Source organism: Eupeodes corollae, chromosome 2 (genome assembly GCF_945859685.1).
Source record: "Eupeodes corollae chromosome 2, idEupCoro1.1, whole genome shotgun sequence".
Lineage (NCBI taxonomy): Eukaryota > Metazoa > Arthropoda > Insecta > Diptera > Syrphidae > Eupeodes > Eupeodes corollae.
In genome coordinates, this window is record NC_079148.1 from 115,794,563 (window position 1) to 115,813,858 (window position 19,296).

The window sequence follows — 19,296 nt, forward strand, 5'->3', positions numbered from 1 at the left end:
GAACACAAAACAAAACTAAAACTATCATCATCATGATATTGCTTTGCTGGTCAAAATAAACAAACACAGGAAAACAGAAAGAGATAAATACAAAAAGAGGGAAGAGTCAAGAAATACCGGCTTTTCCATAATAATATTTATGATATCAATACATGTTTATGTTTATTTGTGTGGGTGTGGATTGAATTTAATATTTATTTACATGTATGGATTGTGGAATCTAACTATAGAAGAGAAATTAAGGGGAAAAATTGAGCGAAAAATTATATCATGCGACACGCGATAGAAATGAGGGAAAACACTGTCATAATAATGGAAGTCATTTTTATATGACAGATAACTATAGTTCTCAAACTTTTATGTAGTGGAACATAATGAATATGAATAGAATCCACATAACTTTAAGGTATAAACACAATGGTGGGTAGATTAGTTGGAATATTTTGAATAGCTTCTTTTTATAAGTCGTGTATCACAAGATACTTAAATTAAGAGTACAATCTATGAACTAAAATACATGAAAAATAATGAATAATTAAAAACTTATAAAAAATTAAAGTTAATGAATTAATAATCTGTTTATTTACTGCCTCTAAAGTGGAACAGAGTTCGCCGGGCCAGCTATTTTTTGATAAGTTAGAAAGGAATTTTGGAAGAATCTTGAATTTGGCTCAGCGTTTAATTGTGATGAAGTTTCGTACGAAATTCGACAAATCGAAAAATCTGACCGAATACAATAGCTTTCAATTGAAAGTTACAAAAGGTTTTTAAGATATCAATGGAAAAGTCTAAGTATTTCCATTATCATTTTTAAGAAACAATTAACTGTGCGCCCTTAAATATGGATTATAGTTCAGTCGTTCATGATATAATTTTGTAGATAATTGTTATGTTTTATTCGAAAAATATAGTCCAAAAACAAACCGAAAAAGATTAACTTTGGTAGAAAGCTTTATTTAACGTTTCTTAAAAAATCCTCTTACTTTATATCGGAGCAAAATTGTTATGCATACACATTTTATTCGTACATTTGATAGACAATGGTGGACACGAATTTAGCACATTGGAAAGAGCACAAGTATTTTTCTACTTTCAATTCTTTATCACTTGCAAGTAACGGTTCATTTTTATGTTGTTACTAAAACTACCTTATATGGGAATAAAAATCTGTACATAATTGAAAAGTGAAATACCGTTTTTCGAAAAATGAAGATTGTCTGTTATTTGCGTTGTTTTTAGCTGGACATAAATTTAACCCGTTTTGCAATCAATTATTTTTAATTTTTGTGTTTTTTTAAAAAGAAAATAACAATTTTTGAGGTAGTAAAATTTTCCTTAAATAATGATCTATATTTAAAAAAAATAAAAAAAAAATTAATTAGTCATGGCAAAAGGAAAATGGTGCTCAAAGGAAAAAAGAAGTGTGATCTTAAAAATGAAGTCAAAAGGGCCAAAGGTAACAGACATTTCTAAGTCATTAGAATGCTCTAGGAAGCTGTTATATAATGCCCTTCGTCATTTCAAAAAGTTTGGAGTGATTGAAAACGTTCAAAAAGCCCCCGGTCCAGAAAGACAACTACAAATGAAGATAGAATTATTTATAGGTTATCGAACAAGGATCCGTTTAAGACCTCCAGTGCCATTCGAAGGGAACTTTCAACGAACTATGGAGTACATTTTTCCTGAAGAACCATAAGTCGCCGATTAAATGAAAACAATCTATGTGAGCGTTGCTCAGAGAAAACCGGTTGTATTAAAAGAAAATCTGAAATCTAGGTTACAGTTTGCCAAAGCTCACCTAGACAAACCAATTAGTTTTTGGAAAAACGTGTTCTGGAGCGATGAATCACAACTCTGCCGATTCAGATCGGACGGGAAAAAACATCATATTGAGCAAAAAAAAACAACCAATTTAACACAATTGTGGTAGTAGATTCAAAATGCTCGGTTTGCAATTATAAAATCACGATGTGAGGCTTTGATTGAAAGTTTGCCAAGAAGAATTGCTTCTGTACTGCAAAATAAAGTGTTCTTTACAAAATATTAAGAAAAACTTAGAAATGATAACGGTACGTAAAATTTTATCAAGAAACTGTTGAATGCGCTAAAATTTTAAAGTATTTCACAAAGTGTTTGCAATTAAAATTGAACTTTGGAAGTAATTCGTAGAACTACTGCAGAAGGTTGATTTTTATAATTCGGTTCACACCGTGATCGTTATTTTTTTGGAAAAATTATTTCCGATACCGAAGTTAATTCTTAGTTTCACTACTCTTTGCGTTCTATTAATAACTTCTTCGTTTTCAAAATATTGTTCAAAATCATTCAATTTTTTATATATTATCACTAGCTGACCCGACACACGTTGTGTTGTCATATAAATAATTTCTAGCGAATATTTTGCTAGTAATAAATAACTTATGTAAGTGTGTAAGGATGTGGTATTTAAGTGGAAGAGATATAGAGCATTGTAAACGGTGACAAAATTTTAAAATCACAAGTCACCAAACAATTTTCTTTTAATTTATTAAAATAAATTCTTTAAAATTATAAATATACTACAAAAAACAATATCAATCCCTTAATGCAACAGAGAGTACAATATTTTTTGCGATCACAACTTTCTCCATTACGCACAAACTAATTGGTTTGCCCACTTGAGAGCACGCCACGTATAATTGTCCGTGTGAAAAACATGAAGTTCTCAAATCTAAGCCACACCCAGGCATCTTTTGACCTTGAGACTTATTGATAGTCATTGCAAATGCCAATCTAATTGGAAATTAAAGGCTTTTGTGTTGAATTGGCACATCTGTGGGTACAATAGGGATACGCGGTAATAATATATTTTCACTTCGGAATTTAAAATTATGGCTTCTATAACATTTTTCATTAATTTTTTAATTACTAATAGCGTGTCGTTGAACAACCGTGGTGAGTTCAAATTACGAAGCAAAATTAACGGAGATCCAAATTATGGAGCAAAATTACCGGAGATCCAACCTTCAGTTGTAAATTATGCGGTGGCATGCCTGGTAAATCCAATGAGTTCAAAAAATTAGTTGGGTAATTTACAGTTTCGGTAGTATCAAAAACTATATCAATAGATTTGTATGACACCAAGTCTCCTGGTAACAAATGTTATACCTTGAGATTTAATTCGTTGACATCTACATTTTTTGGTTCTAAAATTGATTTTTCTGCCAGCCACTTATGATTTGTGTATTGTCTGTGTACATCGGTAAAAAAAGAAATACCTTTTTAAAAAGGAGATCCTAGCTCAGCAGCAAACTATAGGGGCATTTCGATTCTTCATTGTTTGAGAAAAATATTTACCCAAATTCTATACTGCAGGCTTATGAGGTGGGTACAAAAAAACAAATTGCTCAACACTTTCCAAGCTGGTTTTCGCTCTGGTCTTTCAACTGTGGACCAAATCTTCGCACTCTCCAATATAGCAAAACGTTTCATCGATAACAAACAAAAACTTTATGTCTTTTTCATTGATTTTAGGGCAGCATTTGATACTATCAACAGGAATTCACTAATTTATAAATTATCACATTTTGGTATTTCGACGAAATTTTTAAGACTCTATAAACTTCTTCTCACAAATAATTGCGCTTCTGTGTCAAATGGGAGTTCCATATCCAGCTTCTTTAGCACTGATTGCGGTGTGACCCAAGGTTGAATATAAACACCTCAAAATCAAAAATTATGATTTTTGAAAGCACCCGTCGAAGGAGAAACCCGCTAGAAGCATGGTCATTGGATCGTGAACCTATGAGGTGCTTAACCAATTTAAGTATTAAGGTGTTCTATTTTGTAGCAATCTAGATTTCAGGCCCCATGTTAAGGAAAAATGCTTATCGGCAAAAACTGCAATAAACCTTATATGGAACAAAATCTTCTGCAATAAGTACATAGACATCTCAGCTAAATTTAGAGTTTTTGAAGCTACTATAAACTCATGCTTATGCTATGTCAGTCAAGTTTTTGGTTACCAAGATCTTGATGAATTTGAGATAGTGCAGCGTTTCTTTTTTAAATGAATATTTAAACTTTCAAGCTATACACCAACTTACGTTATACATGTGGAATCAGGGATCCCTCCGATTTTTCTAAAAAATCTTAAATTTAATGCCGATTACATAATGAAATTAATGCAAAGTCAAATGAAAATCTTCATAAGCAAATGATGGATTTCGCATTCCGAAGGAATTTATCGCCGTTTAAAATGGTATGAAATAGCAAATGCACACGGATCTAAACCTTGGTACAACTTCTCTTGATAATTGGAAAGGTAGGTTTATGAATGTATTGCGTTGGTTGATGATTCATTGTATCTCAAGTTCTTAAATAGGGCTCGAACCTCTCCAAGCATATTGGTCTATAAGCAGCTCAATCACACTTTGTTTGTAACCAATTATTTTAATAGTAATCTTTCTGTAAATCAAATAGATACTTTGTTTAAAGCAAGAACTGAGATGCTAAATCTGAATTACAAACCTCACAGAAATGATAATCCCAGGTGTAACCTCTGCAATCGAAATGAAATCGAAGATGTCAACCACTTTTTAGCCGTTTGTCCAATTCTACAAGAACTCCAAAGACTTCATTTTTTAAAAAGCTTTCTCAATCACCAGGAAACGAAACAAATTTTAAACGGAGAGTGGGGTTGGAAGGACCTTTACAATTTTATTGATCATGAAACAGTTTTGATTACCGAAACAGTTTTTTAGAGTAATTTTAATTTTTTAAATATATGTATATTTATGTATCATTATCTAAGATGTAACGAGGTAATATATATTATAAACTTGGATATTATGTTTTTTAAATTCAATTTATTTATTCAATTGTCTACATAATCTATTTATAATCTATTATAATAAGATGAAATTTGATTTGGTGAATACCGAGATTACTGAGTGGTAAAATGGCAATGATAATGCTAAGATCCTCAATAGCAATCAATGCTTCATTGTACATCATAGCGTCACTGAATACTATCGTAAGATCGTTGCACCTTGTACGATGTTGATGAAATTAAACCATAGCACTTAGGAATATAAAAAATAGATAAAAACCTATTCTCAGACCTACAGAAGGTATATGCAAAATTTCATTGAAATTGGTTAAGTCGTTTTGGAGGACTATGGCAACTACCACTGTGACAGGAAAGTTGTATATATTAGATTTTTTGTACTACAAATTGTCAAATTCCATTTAAAGATGAATACGATGTCGATGGATTCAAAAAACCTCCACAAAATCTTTAGACATCTTTAAATTGAGATGGATAAACCCTAAAATTTTAAAAATACAAACTAAATCAGCTTATGTCCATGGCCTTGACAAATATAATTTGCGTCTTCATTTCCAAAGCAGTTCATTTATTTTTACTTGATTAATTAAGGAACTAACGAGTGTTTCATTTTGTAGTTTTAAAAATATAGGGAATTCGACATCTGTCAAACTAAGTTGTTAAACCAATTTTTTGTTCAGTTGAAAGTCTGACATTTACGAAAATAGATCGCTAAGCTTAGCACTACTAAAAAAATGGTGATTTTGCTTCAGCCACATAACGTGCTTTAAGAGGAGATTATGGTTTACAAAATGGTCCAACTACTCAAGCAATTGGCAAAATTGTGAAGAAATTTGAAGAGACTGGATTGATTGCAGATATTGTAAGGCCTGTGCATCATCGTTTCGCTCGTTCCACTGAAAGAATTTCTGCTGGTAAGTGAAAGTATTGCTGAAGTCCCGAATGTGTCGATTCCTCGTCGTTCTCAGGAATTAGGACTGTTTTACGACACATTATGTCATATTTTGCATTTGAATCTAAATTTACATCTATATAACGTCCAGCTCAAATAATAGCTGACCATTTACAACGTCGTAGATACGTCGAATGGGTGTTTGAATAACAGGGGGTGGAAGGCGATTTTTCGATCAAAAATTTCATCAGCGACGAAGCACATTTCTCACTTAGTGGGTATGTTAGTAAACGAAGTTGTCATATTCGGGGGTCTGACAATCCTCAAGTAATTGAAGAGACGCCAAAATATCCAAAAAAAAAAGTCACTGTGGCTGGACCTTACTTCTTCGAAGACGACAATGGAACGACTGTTACCGTCAATTGGGAGCGTTATGGTCATATGATAACCGACTTTTTTTGCCCGCTATTGAAGAATATGACGTAGAGAATGTGTGGTTTCAACAAGACGGTGCCACATGCCACACAACACGAGCGAATACGGCTTTTTTGCAAGAGACATTTTCTGACATTTCCTCATCGTGGCGTTTATGCATATAAACCTTTAATTCTTGAGCACTTAAAAACCAATATTCGTCAAGTTATGACTGAGATACCACCCAATATGTGTCAAAAAGTGGTAATTTAAATGATGTTGTTCTTCAGACATAATGTCAACGCTCAAACTTTAGAATACAAAGAAAATATTTTGTATTTGTTTTTTTTTTTACGTTTACTTTTGAAAATGGATAAACCTGTATGGATATGGTAAGTATTGCATAAGTAAAAAAAAATTCGAAATTGAGATTTTAATCAAACATGAAAAAAGTGGGTCCCTCGATTCCGTTTGTCTTACTATGCATCTCTCCTCGGCCTTACATTTCGGACCATTGGGCCAGTTAATATCAGAGCCGGCAAACGGCTCTAATGCCATACTTGTAAGTTTTTATTTTCTATTGTAAATTATTATGATTTTTCTAAGACTAAAAATATGAGTAATTTATTTTGCAAAAATCGAAAATTCAAATTTTCTCAGAAACGAAACGATAAATTTGTTTTTAATTTACTGTAATTTTGTTTTTTTTTTTTTAACTTGGCTTCTTTTAATAAAAAAAGTACTTTTGTTTTGCTCCAGAAGAGAGCCACGCGAAGAACTTTTATTTTTTTCAGTTTCTCAAGAACTCATCAAACGATTTCCATAATTTTGACTGTGTTTTTTTTTTTGGAAAATCTATGAATAGTATAGTAGGATTTTACACGAATTACAAAAACAATATTCGCAGTATGAATAGGTACTACGTTAAAAGTTAAAGTAAAGGGTGATTTTTTTGAGGTTAGGATTTTCATGTATTAGTATTTGACAGATCACGCGGGATTTCAGACATTGTGTCAAAGAGAAAGATGCTCAGTATGCTTTGACATTTCATCATGAATAGACTTACTAACGAGCAACCCTTGCAAATCATTGAATTTTATTACCAAAATCAGTGTTCGGTTCGAAATGTGTTTCGCGCTTTACGTCCGATTTATGGTCTACATAATCGACCAAGTGAGCAAACAATTAATGCGATTGTGACCAAGTTTCGCACTCAGTTTACTTTATTGGACATTAAACCAACCACACGAATGCGTACAGTGAGTACAGAAGAGAATATTGCGTCTGTTTCTGAGATTGTTGCTGAAGACCGTGAAATGTCGATTCGTCGCCGTTCGCAGTAATTGGGTTTGTATTATTCGACCACATGGAAGATTTTACGCAAAGATCTTGGTGTAAAACCGTATAAAATACAGCTCGTGCAAGAACTGAAGCCGAACGATCTGCCACAACGTCGAATTTTCAGTGAATGGGCCCTAGAAAAGTTGGCAGAAAATCCGCTTTTTTATCGACAAATTTTGTTCAGCGATGAGGCTCATTTCTAGTTGAATGGCTACGTAAATAAGCAAAATTGCCGCATTTAGAGTGAAGAGCAACCAGAAGCCGTTCAAGAACTGCCCATGCATCCCGAAAAATGCACTGTTTGGTGTGGTTTGTACGCTGGTGGAATCATTGGACCGTATTTTTTCAAAGATGCTGTTGGACGCAACGTTACGGTGAATGGCGATCGCTATCGTTCAATGCTAACAAACTTTTTGTTGCCAAAAATGGAAGAACTGAACTTGGTTGACATGTGGTTTCAACAAGATGGCGCTACATGCCACACAGCTCGCGATTCTATAGCCATTTTGAGGGAAAACTTCGGAGAACAATTCATCTCAAGGAATGGACCGGTAAGTTGGCCACCAAGATCATGCGATTTGACGCCTTAAGACTATTTTTTGTGGGGCTACGTCAAGTCTAAAGTCTACACAAATAAGCCAGCAACTATTCCAGCTTTGGAAGACAACATTTCCGAAGAAATTCGGGCTATTCCTGCCGAAATGCTCGAAAAAGTTACCCAAAATTGGACTTTCCGAATGGACCACCTAAGACGCAGCCGCGGTCAACATTTAAATGAAATTTTAAGATTTTGCAAATTTTATGCGTTTTTTTTTTTTTTAAAAGTTCTCAAGCTCTTAAAAAATCACCGTTTACTTTGCAAAATAACAAAAGTTGTCACTTATCAGAAAAGAATTCTGCAAATTTGTGTTTTGTGAAACGTATTTTTCAAATAGGAAAACATTTCAATTCAATAATTTTCTCGTTGTAGCTTTGCATTTGGTGAAACGTTATTTGGAAGCTAAAAGTACGAAGTTGCGAAGTTGCAAAGTGAAAAGATTACTTTTTCCATGCAACCACTAAGGTGGTTAATAATAACTTTGATGAAGCATGAAAAAAAGTTTGATTGCTTTAAATTGCAATTAAAAAATTCAGTAATTTATTTCCAGAATTTTAAATTTCAAAATTTGCTTACAACAAAATGAAATCAAGGAATTATGGCTGCAAATTTTTTGAAATTAATACTTTTTCGATTTATTCACGTTTCCTCAAAAGTGAACTCATCTCGGACAAAAATTGAATTGATGGGTTTTGAAGAAAATATAAACGATATTCAGATTAAAGCTTAAGAATTAAGGTAAGCTTATGATGGTTTTCTTACATGTTTAGAAAGCAGTAACAAAAAAACTATAGACTAAATTTTACATATTGTTATCAACTTATGTTCATAAAATTATACACCTTTGTTCCCTTTCAATAGATATGTTATACATATTTTAGGTTCTTTTGAGAACCAACCGCAGCATTGTTAAGGTCTCATTAGCTTCCTGTATGCCCATAACTAGATAAACCTAATAACAATTATATTTAGTCTACAAATTACATTAAACCCTTAATTTACCTTGAAGTGTTTTACTTGCCTCTCATAAGGCTCCTTGTAGCTTCCTTCCTCCTCTTCCCCTGCTAAATTGCAGGACCAATATATTTTTAAACAAAATAATGTCATTTTCCTACCTCTCTTTGGATGGATTACTTCACCAACTAATCGGATATAGACATTGGTTTCTTGGATGAAAGACATCTTTGTACGGTAATTGATATAATCATTGTCTTGGAAAAGGGTTAATTTTTAATCCCACTTATAGACACCATAAGAATTGTGTCAATTCTTTCTGGAAGATAAATTTAATGACTCTTTCGACCTTTCTTTGAACTTGTGTAATATAAAATATCAACAAGGATCTTATTCCACTTGAAGGTTTGTGATAATGTGACACTTTTAGTACTTCAAGCTAAAAGAGTAAAAGGCACTTAAACGACGATACCTTGTGAAACTTAAATAGAAAAAAAGTGAAAGTATCTGTATACAATTCAAAACCATACGACCATTTCAAAGGAATACTTGGAACGCCCTAACTGCCCGAAGCATTGCATTTGGTTTTGGGCTTCATCAAATTAGCTTATCAAAGCATGCACTCAGCCCTACACTCGTTACATACTTACAAACAAACATCCATCCACACATTCTCCCTTTTTCCAATGAATTCTAAAACTAACAACACTTTTCATTCCCTTTTCAAATGTTTTCAAGCATCGCAGCGGCTCGGTGGCGGCAGGCTGTAGCCAGAGCCGCGTGTTGGTATTTGAAGCTGGAATCGATTCTGATTCCGCAGAGAAGATCCTTTGCTCTCTGTTTCTGTGCTGATGACTGCTGCACGCACATTTATCAAAAACTAAGTCCTCTTTCAGTGACATCGAACAAGGGACACTATCAAAACGCTGCGCTGCACAAGCTGGACTGGATATAGGAGGACACAGAAATAGAACTAGAAACAGAACTAGAGAGGACACATCACTGCGCTCTGGGCTCACTGATGCAACCATGGACTTGGACATTCTGGACATTGGACACGCATTGCTTTGTAATTTTGATTCACAGTCATCGTCGTCGTCCTCGTCGTCGTCGTTTGAGGCGTTACAAATTCGGTTAGGCAAAGATAAAAGTGTGTGATGGAGTGCATCAGTGCTGGGGATTGGGTGCAATGGGCAATGGACATGGCATCAGGAGATAGCATCACATGTATCTGTATATTCCATGGATGCCAACTGTTTCAATCTTTGAGTCAATCATTTGTGTAAAAGGGAAAATTTGCATATGGGTGGATGGGTGGATGAGACAGTGGGCGGTCGGAGGTGGTAGTTTGGTTGCATGGTTGGTGCTGCTGCTTCCGAGCTCGTGTTAGAGTTCTTTTTTTTGTCCCTTTACGAATTGGGTTAGGGTATTTCAAATCAGAAACGAACAAAATTGAGTGAAGGATGACAGAACTTCAAAATTGGTTAACAGAAAAATACGCAGAGTTTTTGGGGGGATTCTTCTTCTGTTTTTTTGTTTTTCTGTCGTTTGTTTCCACAAGGGAAAGGGACAGAGTGATTTATGTGCATAGAACAAAAGAAGACTTTATCTTCAATTTGCAGAATGTACTGTATACATGTACATTATGGGAACACGATAAGGGACGGAATTCTGATGAAAAGATTTGTTTTTATCTTCCCACACATCACCAAAAAAAAAACACAATTTGAGTTCATAAAATAAAAAAAAAAAACAAAGAAGAAAACTTTTCAAAAGTTGACTCTGGGGTTATGAATTTTTATAACTTGTTCTTATATGTTTGTATATGGAACATCAAGAAGCTTAAAATTGTATCTACATGCAAAAAGATAACATTTACATTTCGGACGGTACAAAAAATACAGCTCAATGAATTTAATACTAAACCTTTTTTAAGGTTTAGGGAGAAAAATATGGTTTTCTATTGGAATTGTTCAACCACATATCGTCGTCTGTCACTGCTCGTTCTATGAAAAACTCTCTTTTAGGTATCATCTTGAATTTTCGAAATATTCGTATTTTTAATTTGTTTTAAATTAGAGTGGTATGGAGCTTAGATTATATTCTCAGAATTGAAACTGTTTTTCATATTTGTAAAAATCAAGACTTAATTCAACGAAGACTTTAAATTCAATTGCACCTTGTTTTCCCAATTGCACCTTGTTTTCCCCACTTTTTTATCGAAATCAAACCAACTTTTTAAATCAGTAGGTACTTTTGTGTTTGTCGAAAAAATCAAAAATTTACGAAGAAATCCAGTCTTCCGTCACTGGACTAAAAAACCTTATGATTTATGTGCCTTTTACAATTGTTGTTATATAACCTTATAAAGCGAATAACTTGACGTTCAACATATTTGTTCAATATTTATGAATTTTTCAAATTTTTTCGTTTTCCAATTTTATTAGTTGAAAATCTTTATTTTGTATTTAAAAAAAAGGCAATTTATTCGAGCTTAGTAAAATAACTTAACACTTTTTAAAACTGGCATTGGCACATTTAAAAATTCGAAATCAAGATCAACGATAATTATCGATTATTTAAAATTGAATTTTAATTTTTAAATAAAATTATAAAATCTCATTTTTTGAGATTGATATGCCGACAAAATTCAAATAATTATTACAAAACAGTGTTTAATATTCTTCATTCAAGTAAATTTTAAAAGGCAGAAAGTTACTGTGCAATTTTTTAAATTTCATTAAAATTAAAAAAAAAACAGGACCTAAGAGACTGTCTTGAGGGATTCAAGAATTTGTAAGAAAAAAATCAGAAATTAAAATTCAATACTCATAATTAGCTGAGCTTCAATCTTTTTACAGATAAAAATTTAAATATGATGCCAAAAATACAATTCAATGACATTTTTTGAGTTTTATAATATAATTAAGATCTGCAAATACCAGAAATATTTCTTTTCCAATCTGTCTTCCTTCGCTGAATAGGGCTATAATGGATAAGCTCATCTCTATTATCATGACAACTTATGATGGTTCTAAATGTCATGTAGGCTGTTGGAGGAGTTTGAAGTTTAAAGTGAGGACAGTCAGGGTTACATGCTGTCACCAATTCCTTTTTTTATTTGGGTTCAGTGATTTGCTGCAAGCGGTTTTGAAAGAAAACGGAGTCTGACAACATACTTAAAACTTCTTGATTATACATGCGATGTTTGCTTGATATTGCACTGCATAATAGATCAAATGGCAAGAAGGTTGGAGAGAGAAGCAGAAATTGTAGGGCTGAAAATTAACCTTGACAAAACTAAAATGGGCAGCATCGGAACCTCTCATCATCAGTGGAAAAAGTAGAGTTTTCAGCAACTTGGAAGGATGGTTTTTACTGAAGGCGGAACCACAAGACATCGCGAGCCGTATTGTTGTCCAATGTTTGGTGGAAGAACTCTCTCAGCTTGAAGAATAAGCTACAATTGTTCCTCAATCGCCGAATCAGTACTTTTGTACTGATTGCAATAGATGGAAAATAACAGAAATTACTACCAGAAAACTGCAGATCTTCATTAATAAGTGTCTACGAAACAACTAACGGGTTTCTGGTCTAATCGCATATCCAATGAGAAACTGTATACGATAACTAGCCAGGAACCCAAAGTGGCATGGATGGGACACACCTTCGAAAAGGTAATTATTGCATTGAAGGACAGGCAGTGGTATCTACTCTCTCGAGAAAGCATACGAATCAATAGACAAAGAAAGCACGTGGAGAAAAACATTCAAGTATTAACCGTCTAAATTGAGGAAGACCTTGATGTAGCTCAAACGAATCGCCGGAAACCGTACACGAAGCAAGGGCTGATCCAGATTTTTAATCAGGGGGGCGTCACGCGCTAAACATATACACAAAACTTTAATTACCGCTTAAAAATGCCATACAAAAAATAGTGTCGTTTTCGATCATCAAAAATTATTATCAATTTGAAAATTTTACCATGCATCGACAAGAGCTTTTATTGAAAGACAAGATTACTGAAATCTTTTGATTAAGTTCTGAGACAATTTGAAAACAAAATAACGGCTTTATGAGGGGTAGCCTTCTGGAGCAATTCCAAAATATATTTTTCTTGTAGAAAAAAGCCGAAATAGGAAAATAATAGAGAAAGTTTTAAAAAAATCTATCGGTTCATTTCTGAAAAAAATCGAATTTTCGACTTTACACCACCAACATTTTTATGGGGACTGCCGTTTTTTTTAGTTTAAAAAAAAAGGAAAAAAAAACGCCTCAGGTTCAATCGGCACAGTGGTTTAGGCTTTATGGGCCAGGACAGACAGACAGGCGGATGGAATGGGGGACCCACTTTTTTTAACTTTTCTACCATTGTTATGTCATGTTTGATTCGAATTCTGAAGATCTTTTATTCAAAGTTTCTTAAAAACTTAAGTATATGCTCTTTTTCTTGGAAATTTATGAAAATAATTCAAAGCATTACTTAAGTTACACAAATTTTAAATGTTTTTGACAGCAAACCAATTTTTGGTGAATGTCGTTAAGTTACTAACAAATCTTTAGATGAAATCTTTACTTATAGAACTTAACTGGATAAGCTTTATGTCTCATATGACTTCCCCCCCCCCCCTGGATCGTTCATTGCTCAAAGTTTTACGAATTTTTACTAAGTTTTTGGAATAGGGCTGAATGTCTTATGTTCTTGGTCCAGACTTCAGTTAAAAGCGCTAATTTTTGCAATAAAGTAAAATACAAATTTTGTTTTCTTATACAACAAATAAATAATTCAAAATATAATAGGGGTCAAATCCATTAACAAAATACGACTAGTTTTTAATTGAAGAGAATTCGTAAAAAAAATGCAAACAAATATACCCCAGGAGGGGTCATGACACCTACGGCCCCACCTCTGGATCCATCATTGACACGAAGGTGCGTAAGAGTGGTTGAGGCCCTAACACCCACGGGCCTGAGGATCTAAGTAAGTCATATCGTATCAAAACTAGCTTGGAAACTTGAAAAAAAAATACAATTTTGGGAACTTCTTCAAAACTTTTTAGGTTTATTGTTCTTGCTTTCAATACTTAGAAATTATCATATTATGTTACAGTTGCATTTTTTGATCACTATATTTTGGTCCTCCCTTAAATTTTGTTTAGAATTCTTCTACCAAGTATTTTAACATATTTAAAATATTTTGAAACAAGAAAATACGAATTTTTCTCCAACAAAACTGCTTAAAGAAATTTGTGTATGAGTCTTATTACCAACAAATTTAAATGGAGTCATTATGAAGCAAACTGTCTCACAACGACTTAACGATTTCATGTAGAAAATTCGAATTTTTTAATTAATACATATTTTAAAAAATCAAAAAAAAAAATTGATATTTATTTTTCACTCCAAACTAAGACATTTTGGATATTTTGAAAATGTTAAGGAAAATATATTCAGAAAAATATTTTATAATTTGCTGATATTATTTTGATTTTTTTCAAATTAAAATTTTTGTTATTTTATGAACAGGAAATATTTTATGATTATAAAAAACTTACGGAACAAGTAATAGAAAGCATCAAATTCTAGGACTTACCTAAAAGTAAAAGAGAAACAAAGTGTTAGTTTTAAGTTTATTAATACAATTCAATTGAAAATTTTCTTCGATTTCAAATAAATGATTTTATATTTCATCTCATATAGTAATCAAAGTGTATGTTTATTGATTAAACTTTCTCATATTTAACTAAGACGAATGTTGTTGATGTTAATTTATTGATTATAAACAAAATGGAACAGAATTAATACTTACAATTAATATTCAGAGCAATTAAAGTTATTTTAAAAGTCGGAATAAAAATCTCGTTTAAGAGACGAATATTAAAAAGGATTAAACTAAATTAAATAAAAAATTACAAACATTTCAATTTCCTCCCAAAAAATAATGTTAACTGTGGAGGTAACTTATTTTATAATATTTTCAATGTCATCAGAAGCAGCCTCAGAGGGTTTTGCATATATTTTTTGGCGGTAGGTCTCGCCCAAAATAACCTATCACTCCAATAAAAAATGTTACAGCGCCAAAAATAATTGTATTAATATCATTTCGTTGTTATTTGGTCAATATTACCGCCATTTTGGAAGTTAAAAATTGTTGGGGTTTTATGACATTCCAAATAAAAAGAAGCTTTCAGTCTTATTGCCCACTATATTGAAAATTTCATATCGGCCAAACTTTTTCACAGAAGAAAACACGTCAAAATATCATAACGCCCAAATAACTAATTGACATATCCTCCAAAAGATGAAATGTGTTTAAAAAATCGGGCCAAGATGTTTAGTTTATTTTGGCACTACGACATTCGAAAAAAATGTCAGATCGCCCAAAAATTTAGAACGTCAAGAAAGCGCAACAAATATGTTTGGCTTTATTTTACTTTAAGAAAGTGAAATAAGGTACATTTTCAAAGTGAAATAAACGAAATGGTTTGCAATCTCACAGTGAGTCCTCTACTGTCTCTGGGGTAGGTGCGAGGTTGTGTGTATGAAAAATTGTTTAAATCTAGATTCTGTAAATGCGAAGAAACTTAGCATACTCTCAACTTGGCAAGTACCCTAAATTCTGCAGTGAGCACAAGCAGGGGGTTCCACGTATGACCCTTCCTACAAAATTACCTGTTTATACAAAACAAAAAATCTTTTGGCCCTATTGACATTTCTAAATTTGGGCGTTACGACATTGAAAGTTGGCTTGATTCATATGACACTTTATTTGGGCTTTGTGACGTTTTCTCAGTGATATTTTTTACGAGGTTTCTCTTTTTTGGCTTAATGTCATTTTATGTATTGGTTAAAAAACGTTAGAAATCATAATCGTTTTAATCCACAAAATGAACGTATCAAAGTTCAATCCATACGTCCAATAATCCATACTGATAACTTCCCATGCCGTCTTGCTTAAAAGTTTGTAGGTTTTTGTTAAAAAAGTTGTTACTAGAATTATTCTTAAAAATTTATAAATTACCAACAAAATCTTGCACATACAGTCAAACTTCCCTATAACGAACTTCTAAACGGTGATTTTTTAAGAGCTTGAGAACTTTTTATAAAAAAAAAAAACAAACGCATAAAATAAAATCTCATCGATTCTTTATTTGAAACGTTAGATTGGTCCATGACATTTACTTTTTGAAGATAATTTCATTTAAATGTTGACCGCGGCTGCGTCTTAGGTGGTCCATTCGGAAAGTCCAATTTTGGGTAACTTTTTCGAGCATTTCGGCCGGAATAGCCCGAATTCCTTCGGAAATGTTGTCTTCCAAAGCTGGAATAGTTGCTGGCTTATTTGTGTAGACTTTAGACTTGACGTAGCCCCACAAAATAGTCTAAAGGCGTCAAATCGCATGATCTTGGTGGCCAACTTACCGGTCCATTCCTTGAGATGAATTGTTCTCCGAAGTTTTCCCTCAAAATGGCCATAGAATCGCGAGCTGTTTGGCATGTAGCGCCATCTTGTTGAAACCACATGTCAACCAAGTTCAGTTCTTCCATTTTTGGCAACAAAAAGTTTGTTAGCATTGAACGATAGCGATCGCCATTCACCGTAACGTTGCGTCCAACAGCATCTTTGAAAAAATACGGTCCAATGATTCCACCAGCGTACAAACCACACCAAACAGTGCATTTTTCGGGATGCATGGGCAGTTCTTGAACGGCTTCTGGTTGCTCTTCACTCCAAATGCGGCAATTTTGCTTATTTACGTAGCCATTCAACCATAAATGAGCCTCATCGCTGAACAAAATTTGTCGATAAAAAAGCGGATTTTCTGCCAACTAGGGCCCATTCACTGAAAATTCGACGTTGTGGCAGATCGTTCGGCTTCAGTTCTTGCACGAGCTGTATTTTATACGGTTTTACACCAAGATATTTGCGTAAAATCTTCCATGTGGTCGAATAACACAAACCCATTTGCTGCGAACGGCGACGAATCGACATTTCACGGTCTTCAGCAACACTCTCAGAAACAGACGCAATATTCTCTTCTGTACGCACTGTACGCATTCGTGTGGTTGGTTTAATGTCCAATAAAGTAAACTGAGTGCGAAACTTGGTCACAATCGCATTAATTGTTTGCTCACTTGGTCGATTATGTAGACCATAAATCGGACGTAAAGCGCGAAACACATTTCGAACCGAACACTGATTTTGGTAATAAAATTCAATGATTTGCAAGCGTTGCTCGTTAGTAAGTCTATTCATGAAATGTCAAAGCATACTGAGCATCTTTCTCTTTGACACCATGTCTGAAATCCCGCGTGATCTGTCAAATACTAATGCATGAAAATCCTAACCTCAAAAAAATCACCCTTTACATAACGAAGATCTCTCTATTACGATCTACTCGTAATTAATAGAGAGACATCTTTTTGGTAACTTTTTTGGTGTGTTTTGATCTCCTTATAACGAATTTCCATAAAGCAAATTTTTCTCTACAACGAACTAATTTTGTTGCTGGAAATCCAAATCTCATACTTTTTATTCCCCATAACGAATTTTTTCAAATAATTTTTTGTTAAAAACAACAGCATGCAGAAAAAAACCTTATAAGGGTATTTCCCCAAGATTTTAAATGCTAGCGTTCTATTTTCAGGCTTCAGTGAATATAATTGAAAATGTCTCGAAGTAGGATTTCTCTTAAGAAAAAGTTGTTGATAATTAATAAAGTTGAGAAACGATTGACTAAAAAATTAGATATTGCTATTGACGTGTTTCGAACCTATCTGGAGAAGAACGTTCCGACTAATTTATTTCAATCTCTCAATTTATTAGACGATTTGTTGAAAAAGAAAAATGGAAGAATATTATCCAAACTAAAATCACTTTAAATAAAAGTAAAAACAAAAAATGTCTGCATAACGAATTTTATATGTAACGAAATAATTTTCTGGTCCCGTGCAGATTCGCTATAGGGAAGTTTGACTGTTGTCCGATTTCAAAATCTATTTTTGTTAACGAGATTTTTAGTCGAAAACCAATTTTTAATAATTTTAACCAAATTTTTTGTAGATTTCAATTATGAAAAAACTTACTGCTGTATTTAAAAAAGAAATTAATAAATGCCGAAAAAAATATTTTCTGTAAGATAAAATAAGTTTGAAGCCAATATTTTTAATTTTTGAAAAGATTTTTGAGGGAAAGTACATTTTTAAAAAGTTTTAGTAATGTTTTTTTTAGGTTCTCTGTGAATTCGATTTTTCTCAAAACTTTACCGAATGTTGGAAACCAATATTTCTTATATTTTACTTATTTGAAGTCGATATCTCTATACTGGTACTTGACCTATGGACGACGAAAAAAGCTTTCTGAACGTACAGATATACAGACGTACGGACGATGAGACTTACAGACATCTCTCAAAAAATCTTTTATTTCGACTCTAGGGACCTCGAAACGTCGAGAAATGTCAAAATTTTCAATTCGGCAAATTCGGGAGTTTTTTATTCAAAATGTGTTTGAGCATTCTATTTGTTTTTTTGGCGATTTTTGTTTGGCTTTTTTGGCTTTGTGACCATTTTTGGACTTTATGACATTTTTGGATTTGGACGTTATGGTTTTGGGCGAAAAGACTTAGCGCCAAGTTTAATTTGCATTGTGATCAGCTTTTGTTTAAAATATAAAGTAAATTTTAATTTTGTAGTTTTCGTGTTTTTTTTTGTTTTTTTTTTATCAAAAATTTAAAAAGTGGTCGTTATAACTATATCATCGGCTTGAGATTGAAAAATAAGTATTTGCACTTCTGCATTATATCAGCATTTTTTTTTTAATTTGATCAAATGACTTTTTTTGTCACATGGCTCTCGTGTCTAAGCGAACCTTACGAGCATAATTCTCATCAGATGTTATGAAGGAATAGGATATAAAGCTCAGCCCTTAAAAAAAATCATAAAATAAACTTTTAATATTATACATCCAAAATATAATTTAAAGCCTTATGCCTTCACAACAAATAGATTTCATACACGGTGCGGCAGATATACCACAGTAAACAAATTCCAAGGTGCTTAAAGTAGCTAGGCACCAAACTAAATCGAATGGAATGTTAATTAAAGCTTTAATTAACTTTTGATTGAATGAACATATCTTAAAATCTAAAATGTTTGAAATTCTTAGTTAAAACACCAACATTTTAAATAAACCCCTCTTCCCACTCAAAGTTAATAATGAAAAGCCAAGTTTTTTTGAGTGCTAAATTTTGTATATTTGAAAAACAA